Source organism: Nelumbo lutea, chromosome 3, assembly GCF_056320005.1.
Source record: "Nelumbo lutea isolate HS-2025 chromosome 3, American lotus-T2T, whole genome shotgun sequence".
Taxonomy (NCBI): Eukaryota; Viridiplantae; Streptophyta; class Magnoliopsida; order Proteales; family Nelumbonaceae; genus Nelumbo; species Nelumbo lutea.
In genome coordinates this window covers 58,180,425-58,192,503 of record NC_142686.1, presented here as the reverse complement: position 1 = coordinate 58,192,503, position 12,079 = coordinate 58,180,425, and the positions used below count along the sequence as shown (strand labels likewise).

General features: G+C 41.9%; 1 protein-coding gene across 2 annotated transcripts in view; it reads right to left on the bottom strand.

Moving 5' to 3' along the window:
• Positions 1-12,079, bottom strand: part of LOC148865162 (uncharacterized) — a 43,215-nt gene that overhangs the window by 24,765 nt on the left and 6,371 nt on the right. The window lies entirely within an intron of this gene.

Sequence of the window (12,079 nt, the reverse complement as noted above, 5' to 3'; positions counted from 1 at the left end):
CAATTTGCTAGCTATTCATTCTTCATTTCTTAATCATTCCCCTACCCCTATTTCTTCTCTTATTCTTTCCCTATCTTCCTTTATCCACTTGTCATTTTTATCAAGTTTCTTCAGTCCCTAAACAGCATAACCAAGACCTGTTTTTTTTCTTATTTCTGAACATTCTTAAGTTCTCCCAACCCCTTTCGTGGTTACTGGTTATGTTTTAGCAAAGTGTCAAAACCAAGCAAGCACACCTTCAGACTGATATGCTTTTGGGAGCCAATTGTTGCAATATCAGCTTTAAAACCCCATCTAGAACCTACCCAACATCCCTTGTTTTGAATTAGATACTCATGAAAACATAACTTTTGATTTTCAAAAAATTTTAGCCACTTACTGGTCCAGCATTACTTCGAGTACAAGTTGAAGGGGACTCTCAAGTAATAGAATATATGAGAAATGTAGGGGAAGGTCCTTGGTTCTTGCACCATATCACAAGGGAGGTAGGTCCAACAGCCTGTCTAGAAGAATTATAGATAGAATTATATTGGGGGTAAGTATATATTCCTCATATGTAGTTGGGCTATTGTCGTGTTTCTATTTTCTTTTTTTGACATGTAGAAGTTAACTCTTCTGGGGTGAGCTTGTCTTACACTGCCAGTCCCGAGCCCAAATATAGGAGGATAGTTGCATCAAGTTGGCAGCTGGTAATTGTTAGGATCGACAGTACAAGGGTAGTTAAGTCTTTTGTCTATCTAATTAAGGTTGAATAGTCTGTTTTGACTGTGTTTAAATTTTGTCCCATACTTAATGAGGGACAACATTGTCTTTTGTAATCCAACACATAGAATATAAATACAAAGTGGGCCGGCTGAGTGGAGTTACTTTTCTTCTCCTAGACCAAACCCTTCCTTCTCTCTCTTTCTCCTTCTTCTTCTTGTTCTTGTTCTTCTTAACTAGAACTAAACTAGGGCTAATCGGTCTATTCACATGGTATCAGAGCTGCTAAAACAAGTTCAGATCTGCCCAGAATTTTTTTTATCGCCAAGCTCTCTAGGGTTTTGCAGATTTCTCAAGAATTCCTTGGAGATTAAGAGAAAGGCTGCAAAGGAGTGATCGTTTTTTCCCTTAGGAGGTCTCCATGCCTCCAGTTTGTGGTGCGGTGGTTGTTTGTGGTGATTTGTAGGAAGCTCTCTAATCGATGGTACGAAGAGAGCAGCTTCGGGTGGTGCAGTGTTCAGTCGAGTGCAGGTCTGGTTTGTAGTGTGTTCTATGTAGTATAGGTGTTATAGTGTGATTTGATGGTTGATTGGCTGCAGATCTAGTACTAGGTGTGTGGTGTGCATTTGAAGGGTTTTGTGGTGTTGAAAGTGGAGGATAACAAAGTGAATTAGGGTTTTGTGGTGTGATATACAGGTGAGTGAAGAAAAAAAAATCAGATATGGGAGATAGTAGTGAACACAAGTCTAGTGTTATGGTTCCCCCTGATTACCTAAATGTTTAGATGACCTCTATCAAATTAAATGGTGAGAACTATGTGCCATGGGCTAAATCTGTATGTTGAGCGGGAGAAGAAGGAGAAGAAGAAAGGAAAGAAGGAAGAAGAAGAATAAGAAGAAGAGGAGTCTACTGAGTTAAGGCCTCAAAAGAACTGCTTCAGTCGAGTGAAGCATAGTATTTATACTATACTGGCCGTACAACACAAGAGGTCTACAAAATTACAAAATACCCCTACGAGCACTAAACCTGTGTACAGTACATATAATACACCTGTCAACACCCCCTCAAGTTGGGGCATAGATATCAATCATGCCCAACTTGTCACAGAGACCTTGGTGTCTGGAATGGTTTAGCCCTTTTGTAAAGATGTCTGATAGTTGGTCTTCAGAGCTGATGTATGGAGTGCATACTTCGCCTGTGATGATTTTCTCTCTGATAAAGTGCTTGTCAACTTCAATGTGCTTTGTTCTATCATGTAGTACCGGGTTGACATCGATACTTATAGTTGCCTTGTTGTCACAGAGTGGAGTCATGGGTTTATCCACTAGAAAACCCAACTCTCCCAATAGATTCTTTATCCACATACCTTCGGCTACTCCGTGTGCCATTGCACGATACTCAGCTTCAACACTGGATCTAGCTACCACGGTTTGCTTCTTACTCCTCCAAGTAACAACGTTCCCTCCTACAAAGGTGCAGTAACCACTAGTAGACCTTCTGTCACTTTGAGATCCAGCCCAATCCGCATCTGTGTAAATTTCAACTCTCAAATGTCCATGTTTCTGGAATAATAAGCCAGCACACGGGAACTTCTTAAGATACCACAATATTCTCTCCGCTACTTCAAGATGAGTGGACCTAGGTGCATGCATGAACTGGCTGAGGACACCAACAGCATATGCTATATCTGGACGAGTCATAGAGAGGTACAACAATCTCCCTACAAGCCTCTGAAATTGCTTCACATCCTTAAGAGGTTCACCTTGGCTGTCACTTAACTTACGATTGGGGTCAATGGGAGAGTCAGCTGGTTTAACCCCAAACTTTCCAGTGTCCTTAAGAAAATCTAAGGCATATTTCCTTTGGGAGATGAAGATACCATTTTTTGATCGAGCAACCTCAATTCCAAGGAAGTATTTGGCGGGTCCTAGATCTTTCACTTCGAATTGAGTGGCAAGGAAGCCCTTCAAACTTTGAATTTCATCCTTCCAGTCACTAGTAACAATCATGTCATCCACATATACTATTAGAGCAGCCATTTTACCTTCTACTCTTTTTACAAACAGTGTGTGATCTGACTGACATTGCTTGTATCCCCTCTGCTGAACTACAGTATGAAATATGCTGAACCAAGCTCTTGGTGATTGCTTCAGCCCATATAAAGACTTCTTCAACTTGCACACCTTTTGTTCACTTCCTTGAGCCAAAAAAACCGGGGGGTTGAACCATATAAACTTCCTCTTCAAGGTCACCATTCAAGAAGGCATTCTTGATGTCGAGCTGATGAAGATCCCAATTCAGATTGGCAGCACGAGAAAAAAGTACTCTAATAGAGTTCATTTTGGCAACAGAGGCAAAGGTTTCTGCATAATCAACTCCATATACTTGAGTAAAACCCTTTGCCACTAAACGAGCTTTATACCTCTCCACGGTTCCATCAGCCCCATGCTTACAGTGAACACCCATTTACATCCAATTGGATCCTTTCCCTTAGGGAAATCAACAAGTTCCCACGTGCCATTCTTATGAAGAGCATCAATTTCTTCCTTCATGGCCTTCATCTATTCTGGTACTGAGAGAGCTTCTGCCACATTCTTGGGAATAGTGATACTGTCAATGGAGGTAAGAAAAGCACAAAATGAAGGTGAGATGTTCTCATAGGAAACAAAGTTGGAAATGGGGTGTTTAGTGGTGCACGGCCTAACACCTTTCCTGTGGGCAATGGGAAGGTCAAGATCATTAGTAACAGGGAGGTTAAGAGTCAAGTTACCTGAGTGAGTATGATCTTCCCCCAAGGAATTTGATGGCATTTGAGATACAACTTCTAGATTCTCCACAACACTTGAACCTAGTTGGCCTTTACGACGACGAGAAAAAACACGAAAAGGTGGAGGATCAGAAGGAGAAGGGGGAGAAGGAGGAGTAGGAAGAGGAGGAAGTTGAACTAGTTTCTCCTCATGCCTACACTCCCCCTGAGGAGAAATAGGAAAGAAGGGCTCATCCTCAAAGAAGGTAACATCCATGGAGACATAGAATTTCCCTCGGGTGGGAGATAGGTTTTGAACAAAGCACCGACAACCAAAAACACGAGGAGGAATAGAAAGAAGAGGGGCCTTAGGAAAGAGAAACTGATGTGGGGCTTTGTACTCTAACCAACGAGAGGGCATTCGGTTAATGAGGTATGTAGAATAAAGGACGGCCTCAAGCCAAACTCGTTTGGGAATGTTTGTTGAAATAGGACTGTCGAATGAGAGTAGAAGAGGAACAGAAATGAAATGGGCGGCAGTAAACTCTTCGGTCAGCCCTAATCTATTATATATAAAGGCATTACATAATGTTACATGAATGGACAAGATTGCCCCTGATTAGTGATGGGACACCTAGTCGAAATAAACATTAAGTAAGATTAGGCCCAGTAACAAGGCCCACTAACTAATGACTTAAGACCCAACAAAAGGTAAACATACAAACTAAGACAGCCGAACCAACAGGGAACATTCATGTGGAGTAGTAAACCCTGTGCCACTTCAAGAAGGTGTCGATTTTTCCATTCAGCCACACCATTTTGTTGTGGCGTGTGGGCATAGGAGCTCCGATGAAGTGAGCCATGTGAAGCAAAGAACTCTGTGATGTCACTATGAAAAAATTCTTTTGCATTGTCTGATTGAAATATTTGAATTTCGGTCTGAAATTGGGTGAAGACCATCCGCTGGAAATCTTGGATAAATTTTTGTACTTCCTCATGGGTTCGCATTGGATATACCCAAGTGTATCTGGAATAATCGTCAATGAAGGTAATAAAGTACTCGTAGTCACTCTCAGAAGGTAAAGTAACAGGGCCCCACACATCAGAATGCACAATGTGAAAAGGAAACTCAGTTTACTATTTCTTTGAGGAAATTGAGTTCTACAATGCTTGTTTAACTGGCATGTTTGACAAGAAAAATTAAAAACAGACACTGACTTACACAGTTCTGGGAAAATAACTTTCAAGGACTCAAAAGACAAATGACCCAAACGACAATGCCACAAATACATTTCTCTTTCTGAACTTACTCATAGACTCTGTAACATGAAGGCCAGCCGTATTCTCCAGCATATAGAGTCCATCAACCATACGTCCCCTACCAATCGTCCTCCCCGAGGCCAGATCCTGAATCACACAATAGGAAGGGAAAAAAATCACAGAACAGTTTAAGGAATTTGTAACACTACTGACTGAGAACAAATTCATAGGTAATTTTGGAACATGAAGAACATTAGAAAGAGTAAGGCCGAGGGGAAGAGAAAGAGTTCCTTGACCAGCTATGGAAGTGTATGATCCATCAGTTAGTCTCACTTTATCTCTTCCAGAAAGAGGGTGATAAGTTTGAAAGTAAGAGGACATACCAGTCATGTGTTTTGACGCTCCAGAATCAATGATCCATGGAGAGTCAAGGTCGTGAGAAGCAACATGGAAAGTTGTGGCAGGATTACCTGATGTGGATGCAAAAGAGTCGGTGGGAGGAGCCCATCTGGCGAATTGCTCTACCATAAAGCTCCAAATGGTCACGGAAAGAGTTTACAATATCCTCCCTTGGGTCAGATCCAGAGTCGCTATGTTGGCCATGTGGTGTTTGAGTCACAGCAGAAATGGAGGGTTGATTCTCCCGAGTAACCATGTTGGCCATGTGGTGTTTCTTGGTACCTTGTTGCCCGGGTCTTCTAATTACATCTGAGCCTTGCTTCTTAGGTAAATCCTGAGCCCACTTTGGTTTCCCATGGAGATCCCAACAAGTATCTTTGGTGTGTCGGGGCTTTTGACAATTAGTGCACCACAATTTTTCCTTATCTTCTGCTTTCTTCTGGAAATCCCCTCTCTTGGAAGAAGGTCCACCACTAGTAGAGGAACCCCCCTTTGCCGCCAACACAATTGCATCCCCTCCGGTGTTGTTCATCAAGTTTTTTCTACTCTCTTCAGACTAGACAAGAGCATAGACCTCCTGAATTGAAGGAAGATCCTTAGAACTTAGAATTTGTACTCTGATGGATTCATAGATAGGATTGAGACCATGTAAAAAAGCAAACACTCTTTGCTGTGAGACAATTTTCTTATACAATTTTGCATCTTCATCACACTTCCAATCAATATTCTGGTAATGGTCCAACTCCTTCCAAACAGTTGTCAAGTCAGAGTAATAAACTGATAAACTCCTCTCCCCTTGTTTACAAGTAGATGAAGCTGCTTGCAGTTGATAAATCTTGGCATAGTGTCGAAGTTCAGAATATGTGAATTTTTCCTGTTCCCATATCTCATTTGCAGTCTCAGCCCACATGAAGTTCTTCCTTATTTGCGGTTGCATGGAGATCAAAAGCCATGACATAACCATACTATTCTCCTGATCCCATCTATCATGTTCTGCATTTCCAGAAGGTGGTTCTTTGATTCTTCCATTTATGTAGCCTATTTTTCCCCTTGCAGTTATGTATAGCTTGATCCCCCTTGACCACTCTAGGTAGTTTAACCCATCAAGAGGAACAATAGCCATAGGGAAGGATAGGTCACTGCTCCCACTCATTCCATTCAGCATTGTGGAGATTCCAGATGTAGCTGAATCTTCACTATTCATGATTCTAGGTTTAGAAGTACACAAAACCAAAAGGCACACTGCCTTACAGAGCTGCTACACAAAACCAAAAGCACAAACACTACAGCTGCAGTACTAAGTTGTATGACCTACACTGTGTAGGAGTCCACAGAACAATATACGAACTGCACTTGCAGTGTAACCAGGTCTGAATGACCTATAGTTTTACAACTTTAATGCAGCTTCTCAGCCGAAAAAAAAAACTCAGTAGGAACAGCAATACGAGTGGTGGTTCACCACACCTAATCGGCTGATATCCACTTTCCAGGGCAGCCGAACAGTCACTTAGGGTTTAGGGTTCATCAACAGTCCCTTAGAGAGCTGAATAGAGCAACACACAATCGGAGGAAGGGGGACAGTCCCTACTCAGATTTTGGGACATTAACAGTCCATCAAAAGAGTGCAAGAAGAGAACCATAAACAGAAAAAATTCAGTTCAGTACCTAGGTCACCCGAACTGTGAATAGGCAGTACAGCCATGGACTCAAACTTCTCTTCAGGTCAGAACCCCCCCTCGTACATCTGGTATGGTTTTCTACAGTCTTCTTAGCCGAGCAACTCCAGTACAGCCATGAAGGAAGAAGAAAAAACTTGTAGCAGAACCCTTTTTCTGTGCTAGGAAGTTGAACAATCAACTTTCTTGTAGCAGAACCCTACTCGGTAGTGGAGACTAACCGCAGCACTAGAGAATGCTTCCTCTTCCTTGTCTTCGAGCATTAGGACTATAGCTCCTACGCAGCAGTGGAGAGAGACCTCAGCTGGTTGTTTTCCAGGCCTGGACGGTCCTGCTCTGATACCATGTTGAGCAAGAGAAGAAGGAGAAGAAGAAAGGAAAGAAGGAAGAAGAAGAAGAAGAAGAAGAAGAAGAAGAAGAGGAGGCTACTGAGTTAAGGCCTCAAAAGAACTGCTTCAGTCGAGTGAAGCATAGTATTTATACTATACTGGCCGTACAACACAAGAGGTTTACAAAATTACAAAAATACCCCTATGGGCACTAAACCTGTGTACAGTACATATAATACACCTGTCAACACTGTACAAGTGTTTTTAAGAGCCAAGAAAAAGGTGAAACATGTGAGAGAGGAGAAACCCTCTTCTGATTCTCTAGGGTTTAGTGATTGGGAACAGAAGGATGCACAAATTATGACCTGATTGTGGAATAGCATGGAACCTAAAATTAGTGTGAATTTTATGTTCCTGGATACAGCTAAGGAAATCGGGGACCATGCTATGGCCAAGATAATACCACTAGAGTGTACCAACTTTACCAAGAGTACTATAACCTGAAGCAAGGTAATCAAAGCCTAGAAGAATATTATGCAAGCATGAGGAACCTCCGTAATGAGCTTAATGTGCATCTTGCTCTGACTCTGGATGTTCAAGTTCAGCAACAACAACGAGAGCAACTTGATGAGACAAGGTTTCTAGTGGGTTTAAAGGCTGAATATGAACTTGTTCGAGCACAAATATTGGGTGGATCTTCTCTCCCCTCTCTTGAGGAAGTGCTTGCCCGTCTTCGGAGGATTTCTATTGATCCTACAGAGTCTTCCTCTTTCTCGGACAGGTCTGGTGTTGTGGTGACAAGAGGGGGAGGTCGTGGAAATAGAGGTGGTGGAGGTGGTCGTGGATTTCTAGGGAACCGAGGTGGTCCTGTGTTTAACCGTACTGGTGGCCGTAGTGGAGGTCGAGAGTCAAGGGGAAGTCGTGGTAGAGGAAGTGTTAGACCTAGGAAATGCACATACTATGAATTAGAGGGACATAGTGTTAATTTCTATTATGATTTACATGGTCCACCCAACACTTGGGTTAATCATGTTGTGACTAGTAGCAGTGGTATAGTTACTGAGAACCAGTAGACTGATCAGACCCCCTCCACATCTACTGGTGCTTCTGAGAAGGAAATGGTGAGTGTCCCATGTGAGGTATATGAGAAGTTTCTTCAAACATCCTCTCAGCAAAACACAACTACTCTTGCCCATTCAGGTATGGCTTGCTTGGCTTCCAAACCCTCACACTGGATCATTGACTCTGGAACCTCGGGTCATATGTCCAGGACTTCATATATGTTTTCTTCATTTTCTCCATCTACTTCTCAAACAGTTACCCTTGCTAATGGTTCTACCTCTCCCATCTGCAGTGTTGGTGATGTTAATCTGACCTCCTTATCCTTATCCCTTATTTTATATTGTACCCAAGTTCCCTTTTAACCTTATGTTTGTTAGTAGATTAACCAAGTCACTTAATTGTTATATAACCTTTTATCCCTCTTCTTGTGTGTTTCAGGATCTCAAGACGTGGATGAAGATTGGTGGAGGGCATGAGGCAGGTGGATTGTATCATCTTGATGGTGGTGGCCTGAAAGTAGCTTTTCAATCATCTCTTACTCCTCTCCAGTGGCACTGCAGACTTGGTCATCCATCACTCAAGGCTCTGAAGTTGTTGGTTTCGTCCTTAAGTCATCTTCCATCGTTGGATTGTGAGTCGTATCAGCTTGGGAAACACCATAGAGTCTCTTTTAGTCCAAAAGTTGATAGTCGTGTTTTAAGTCCTTTTTCTTTAGTCCATTCAGATGTTTGGGGTCCAAATAAAGCAGTGTCACAAGTATTTTGTAATTTTTGTTGATGACTTTTCAATGATGACATGGCTCTATCTTATGAAAGATCGAAGTGAATTGTTCTCTATTTTTCAAAAATTTTATGCTGAAATACATACCCAATTTGGAGTTCATATTAAAATTCTTCGCTCAGATAATGCAAAAGAGTCCACCTCAACACCATTTCAGCAATTCTTAGAGCACCATGGGATAATCCATCAAACCTCTTGTTCTTATACCCCACAACAGAATGGCATGGCTGAACAAAAAAATCGACACTTACTTGAAACTGCTCGGTCCATTATGCTTGATATGAATATCCCAAAGCGTTTTGGAATGATGTTGTTCTGACATCATGTTTCCTCATCAATCGGATGCCCATGTCCATTCTTGGAAGTCAATCCCCTTTCTCAGTCTTGTTTCCTACTCTTTCTTTGTTCCCTCTTACCCCTAGAGTCTTCGGTTGTGTTTGTTTTATTCAAAATTTAGGGCATGGTTTAGACAAGTTAGATGCGCGTGCTACCAAATGCATCTTCCTTAGATACTCCAAAACCCAAAAAGGGTACAAGTGTTATAACCCTAGCTCTCATCGGTCCTTTGTGTTCTCAGATGTCACTTTCTTTGAGTTCGTTCCATTCTTCCCAAATATTGATGTCCCTCCTGCTCCTATGGTTCCACTTCCAATTCTAGTTGAGGACACCCTTCCCGTGGTTCCTGTTCCATCTCCGTCCCCGCCTTCCCCAATGTAGGTTAATACTGAGAGGCCACCAATCACACAAGTGTATAATCATAGAAGAGCACCGGCCCCTCCTCCAGTTCAATCCTTGTCAACGGATCCTGTGGTTGCACCTCTTTCAGATCTTGATCTTCCTATTGCATTGCGGAAAGGTAAACGTAGTTGTACATCTCATCCTATTTCTCATTATGTTTCTATTGCTCACCTTTCCACTTTTCATCGCCATTTTATATCTTTGCTATCCTCTGTTTCCACTCCTAAGACTGTCCAAGAAACCCTTACTTCTCCAAGGTGGCGACAAGCAATGGAAGAGGAATTGTCTACTTTACAACACAATCACACGTGGGAACTTACTACTCTCCCTCCCGGTAAGCATGTTGTTGGATGTAAGTGGGTCTACATAGTGAAGTATCCTCCAGATGGTAGTATGGAACGATTAAAGGCCAGGTTACTGGCCAAAGGCTATTCTCAATTATATGGTGTTGACTATACGGAGACATTCTCTCCTGTGGCTAAGATTAGTTCAGTTCAGGTGTTAATTTCATTAGCAACAATGTATGATTGGCCTCTCTTCCAACATGACATTAAAAATGCCTTCTTACATGGTGACCTAGTTGAGGAAGTATATATGGAGCAACCACCAGGGTTTGTTGCTCAGGGGGAGGATGGTAAAGTTTGCAGACTTAAGAAGGCGATCTATGGACTGAAACAACCTCCACGTGTGTGGTTTGGCAGATTCAGTGCAGTAAAGAATTTTAGCATGAAACAATGTCAAGTAGACCATTCTGTGTTCAGTCGTGACTCAGAAGATGGGAAAATCTTGTTAGTGAATGATATTGTGAATGATATTGTCCTTAGCTTCTTTATACCTTTGGTTGCTTTCTTTCAGCTTCTGTCGTACATTCTCTTGAATCACTCGAATGGATTCAGCTAAAGCTTCGGCATCATCACTCACTCGCCGCAACCCTGTTATAGGAGCTAGATCAACAACACTTTTAGGTGACCGACCGTACACAACCTCAAAAGGAGTCTTCCCTGTAGACCTATTAATTGAATCATTGAAGGCAAATTCAGCTTGTGGTAGGATAAGATCCCATTGCTTTAAGTAGTCTCCAACTAGGCTCCTCAACAAGTTGCCTAGGCTTCGGTTAACCACTTCAGTTTGTCCATCTGTTTGTGGGTGAAATGTACTGCTATATTGTAGGGTAGTACCCATATGCTTCCATAAAGTTCTCCAAAAGTGGCTAATGAATCTTGTGTCATGATCTGATGTGATAGATCTTGGCAATCCATGCAACCAAACAACTTCTTTGAAAAACAAGTTAGCTACATGAGAAGCATCAAAAGTCTTTTGGCATCCAATAAAGTGGGCCATTTTAGAGAAATGATCAACTACAACAAAAATAGAGTCATTACCCCTAGCTGTTCTTGGAAACCCTAACACAAAATCCATAATGATATCAACCCACGGTGCTTCTGGTATGGGTAAGGGAAGATACAAACCTGTATTCTGATGTTGCCCCTTAGATGTTTGGCACTTGTATCATCTATCAACATAATAGAACACATCCTTTTGTAGCCTTGGCCAAAAGTACCTTTTGGAGACCATTTCAAGTGTCTTCTTGCGACCAAAATGTCCTTTGCAATGCAAATCAGCAATGAGTAATGCCCTCAAGGATCCTGATGGAATACACAACCTATTGCCCATGAATAAGTAACCATCATTCCACACAAACTTGGCTCAAATATCCTTGTCGCCTGCTGTATAGCTTCTACAAATAGGGCCAAAATAAGGGTCATCTTGGTATTGGTCTTTGATGGAGCTGAATCCCACAACATTAGTAGACACTGTTGACACCAAGTGAACTCTCCTACTAAGAGCATCAGCTACCCGGTTTTGCTGTCCAGCCTTATGCTTCAAAACAAAATTATATTCTTGTAGAAAGTCAACCCATTTAGCATGTCGTCCCCTTATCTTCTGTTGGGAGTTAGGGTGTTTTAATGCTTCATGGTCTGAATACAACACAAACTCCCGTTGGATAAGATAATGCCTCCAAAACTTCAATGCTTGCACAATGGCATAAAACTCAACATCATAAGTGGAATACCTCCTTCTAGCATCATTGAGTTTCTCACTAAAGTAAGCAATTGGATGGCCTTCTTGGCTAAGGACAGCTCCAATCCCAACATGGGATGCATCACATTCAACTTCAAAGAGCTTATTAAAATCAGGTAAAGCCAATATCGGAGCCTTCGCCATCCTCATCTTTATCTCTTGGAAGCTTTTCTCAGCTGCAAGAGTCCAAGTAAACTCACCTCCTTCCAAGCATTCAGTAATGGGTGCCACAATAGTGCTGAAATTCTTTATAAACCGACGATAAAATGTTGCTAACCCATGGAAACTACGAATTTCAGTTAAGG